The sequence below is a fragment of the Schistocerca americana genome, chromosome 2 (genome assembly GCF_021461395.2).
Source record: "Schistocerca americana isolate TAMUIC-IGC-003095 chromosome 2, iqSchAmer2.1, whole genome shotgun sequence".
In the NCBI taxonomy this organism is placed as follows: Eukaryota; Metazoa; Arthropoda; class Insecta; order Orthoptera; family Acrididae; genus Schistocerca; species Schistocerca americana.
In genome coordinates this window covers 1041026818-1041031117 of record NC_060120.1, presented here as the reverse complement: position 1 = coordinate 1041031117, position 4300 = coordinate 1041026818, and the positions used below count along the sequence as shown (strand labels likewise).

The 4300-nt window shown below is 46.5% G+C and overlaps 1 non-coding gene across 1 annotated transcript; it reads left to right on the top strand.

Annotated features, from left to right (window-relative positions):
* The first annotated feature begins 3788 nt into the window (after positions 1 to 3788).
* Positions 3789 to 3894, top strand: LOC124596747. The gene has a single exon (XR_006978385.1). It is a non-coding gene; the product is annotated as a U6 spliceosomal RNA (small nuclear RNA).
* Positions 3895 to 4300: the final 406 nt, after the last annotated feature.

Genomic DNA, 4300 nt, shown 5'->3' with positions numbered 1-4300 from the left:
CCCACATAAAAACCATCACTGTCATCAAGGAAACTCAATAATTTCATAAAATACGCTCTCTTTGCCGTCGTCCAAGCTCTCTCCTAACTTAATTTTAAAAATGTTGCATGCAGGTTCTTTTATCAACAAGAGAGATAAATTATGGTTCGAGAAACAGGAGGGTTGATGACAGTAATTAACTTCTCGAACTTACTCTGCCGTCAATTTAATTAAATTTTTGTCTCTGATCGACAAAGGCGGTACAAATGTAAAAAAAATTACGGTAAATAAATTCTTTCATCCTCTTAAAAAACTGGAACACTTCGACTATGACGACGTTGTGTCACTCATATATCCGTTGCTGTTCTTAGGAGCACCACCTCATCAACCGCGCTGCTGCTACGGTCGCAGGTTCGAATCCTGCCTCGGGCATGGATGGGTGTGATATCCTTAGGTTAGTTAGGTTTCAGTAGTTTTACGTTCAAGGGGACTGATGACCTCAGATGTTAAGTCCCGAAGTCATTTGAACCACCTCTTCCTGGTGCTGCGTCATGGACACCTTGCTGACAGGACGCGATGCTTCAAACGTCGACGCAGTCCTGTGTGGGTAACTGTCTCGCTGCAAACAAGTTCATGTCTTGACACAAAGTACGTGACCTGTCTGTACTGCCCCACACAGCCGAGGAAACAATATACTACCCGGTTACATGTACCCAGAAACATGCGGAACTGACCGCGAGAGGTGGATCGCATTGTACAAGAGGAAAAAAGAGAGTATTGTGTTGTCGATAAAGAAGCAATAACTGTTGAATTTGTCTGTAAGGCGGGCTCAGTATTTTCGAACGTGGACTAGCCATTTGATGTCACCTGAATGGGAAATCCATCACGGACTTTTTAACCTTTCTAAAGCTGCCCAATTCGACTATTGGTGTGTGACTGTGAAGTGGAAACGGGAAGGAACAACTACAGTTAAATCGAAACAGGGCAGATAAAAACAATATTGTGGTGCCTGAATTATTCTGAACCTGCTACAAAATAGGCACTGCACGGCCACTGCAGCCAGTATGAAATAAATTAAATATATTCGCAGTTGCAAATATGCATAACCATCAACAGTACAATGGAATGACGACGATGAAAATTTATGCCAGACCGGGACTCGAACCCAGATGTGCAGCTTGAAGAGAGCTGTCGCCTTGCCATGTGACAATCCACGCACGACTCGCAGCCGCACCCAAACTTCCATATCTCGTCAGCCATGCGTCTTACAACTTGTACATCCGCTATGTATATTCCCGTACGGGTGAGACACCTTCCTGGAAAGTAGCTTACCCAAGTCGGCGGATAAATACGATATGCCAGTGCCTGTATTATTCTGAATACGATGCGAAGTTCCTTTGGACATGCATGAGTAATGAATGTACGAGTACAGGTTGTAGATGCGCGGTCGAAGACACATAGTATTTTGGATCGGGATGTGATTCATGCATGATAGCAAATGGTAAGCTGAGCGCTCGCGATACACGGGAAATCCGGGTTTCAGTCCCGATTAGGCACAGATTTTCATTCTCATCATTCCATTCTACAGCTGATGGTTGAGCATATTCCCAACGGCAAATACATTTAATGGAAGGGTAGACTGACTTCGTGTAATGGCGGACACGTTTGTCCGTTGAAATCAGCGGAAGCAATCACTCGTGAGGTCCAAAGTGCTGCAAACAGTTCAGCTGCCACAATGACTGTGCGTAGGGAGTTGAAAAAATGGGGTATAATGATCGAGCAGCTCCTCCTAAGTCACATATCTGTGTAGTCAATGCCGGCCGGACTGGCCGTGCGGTGCTAGGCACTACAGTCTGGAACCGCGCGACTGCTACGGTCGCTGGTTCGAATCCTGCCTCGGGCATGGATGTGTGTGATGTCCTTAGGTTAGTTAGGCTTAAGTAGTTCTAAGTTCTAGGGGACTGATGACCACAGCAGTTAAGTCCCATAGTGCTCAGAGCCATTTCAACCATTTTGTGTAGTCAATGCTACGCGACGCTTCAGGGGTGTAAAGGGTGCCATCACTGGACAATGGAGGAAAGGAAACGAGTTATTTGTAAAACGTCCTCTTAGAAAATTAAGAATGACAGTGCTGGAAATCCTCTTACGTTATTTGATTTTGAAACAGCTGAGCAAAACTGAGCATACTCAGACAGATCTCTCTTTACCTATTCTGATAAACACTAAACTGACACACAATATTGTTAGCGCAACGCAATCTGACTTTCAATAATCCCTACAAAAGAATGTCTCTGGCTAACAATAACCTATACCTTTCAAGAATCACTTACATCACAAAAATCTTCGTTACTCGAACTACTGCAATACAGCAAGCGCCAATACTGCCAGCTGAATAAAAGACTCTAACTACTGAAGGCATTAACTACTGATAGGCATAGTTAGCAAATGAAAGATTTTGATAGAGAACAAACAATGTATTTACCTTAACAGTGCTCAAAAGCCCTATATATACTCGAAACTCTGGCATCTCTCTCCCCACATCCACCACTGCTGGCGGCTCACCTGCAACTGCCCAACGTTAAGCGCTGTTCCCATGCAACTGCCCAACACTAAACTAGTGAATATTCCAACAATGAGTCCCACCAGCCACAGACTGCACACAGCGCAGTCAGCGATTTTCATACAGAGCGATACGTGGGGTCACCAACATAAAAACCTGAACAGCCTACTTAGATCTGTAATAAAGAATCACGCTATACGCTGCAGCAATCCGGTGAAAGGCTCTGGGTTTGACGAATGCCGGGAGAACGCTACCTGGCACCTAGTCTAGCGCCAGCAGTGGGAAGTACAGAGTAGGCTGTGTTACGACATGGCGGGTGTTCTTAATGATTGGATTGTGGTCATGTCATCGCACGTAAGAAAACGCTAAATTAGAAGGACAAGAACCGTGTTGAGTGTACAGCAGAGGAGCATTTCAGAGGTTTATAGTCTGTATCAGCATGACAATGCACCTTGTCAGAAAGCGATGGCCTGTCCACAGCGACGTTCCTGAAGCAGACAGGCTTGTGCTGTGTGCAGTAATAAAGCATGGATCCACACCGACTATGGCACGGTCGCGAAACGGCATCAAGAAGGCAGTGACCAGCATGGCAATGGAAAAAATGGTTCAAATGGCTCTGAGCACTATGCGACTTCTGAGGTCATCAGTCGCATAGAATTTAGAACTAATTAAACCTAACTAACCTAAGGACATCACACACATCCATGCCCGAGGCAGGATTCGAACGTGTGACCGTAGCGGTCGCTCGGCTCCAGACTGTAGCGCCTAGAACCGCACGGCCACTACGACCGGCTGGCAATGGAAAGAGCGAACAGCACCACACCTCCAGGAAGGCAGAGTTCAGCGCCTCCTGTCGACGCTGACTTAAGCAGCTGCTCATCGCTGGTCGACCCCAGATCGGTCGCAGACTTCGATAGCATCAGTACTGAGTATTAGGAAGACGATACTTGGCCTGCACTCTGCGAGAAGTGACAGTTCCGAAAGAACAGATACCACGCATTCGCATAACAGATATTCCCAGCTGAACAAATGATACACTTTCTCCAGTGTGGATGCACAAATACGTCCGGCCTCCTATGGGACTTCCACAGCAGCAAACAGTGAGTAAATAGACGGGCTGGACAGCGATGCGGATAGACTGCGCTCGGTGGAACTGTGGATCGGCCATGAGGTGTGCCGACACAGTCCGCACAGGAGCGGTAAAGGCGTTCCCGGATGGCGCACTGGTTAACACACCTGCCTACTAAGCGTACTCGCTTCGGCGGTAAATATACTAAAATTGGAACTGTCAGAGAAGATAAACGTGGCCCCTGCGCAAAGGTGACACGCAAAATCGTCAAGCGTTCCACATTTCAGCCGGCACGGTAGCTCAGCGTGTTCAGTCAGACGGTTAGCTCCCCTATCTAATAAAAAAAATGGAGTTTGTGGAACGAAGATGGACTAGAACAAACGTCATGGTACGTCCGCCCCGAACAAAGAGAATGAAAAATCACGAACAAAATGCGATCAAAAGAATAAAGGTAATCTGGAGATCCCAGGTTCGAATCCCGGTATGATACATATTTTCGTTCGTCACCGCTGATTGCTCGTTATGTCCCGTTGCAACTGACAGCAGTGTTCCCTTCAATCGGTTCCGAGAGTTCCGGTACCTGTACAATATTTTTCCCATAAACATCACTTCCGCCCTTTCTATTGCTCATGGAAACCACACATTGCATGTTGTATCACCCTACAGCGAGACCTTCAGAGGTGATCGTCCAG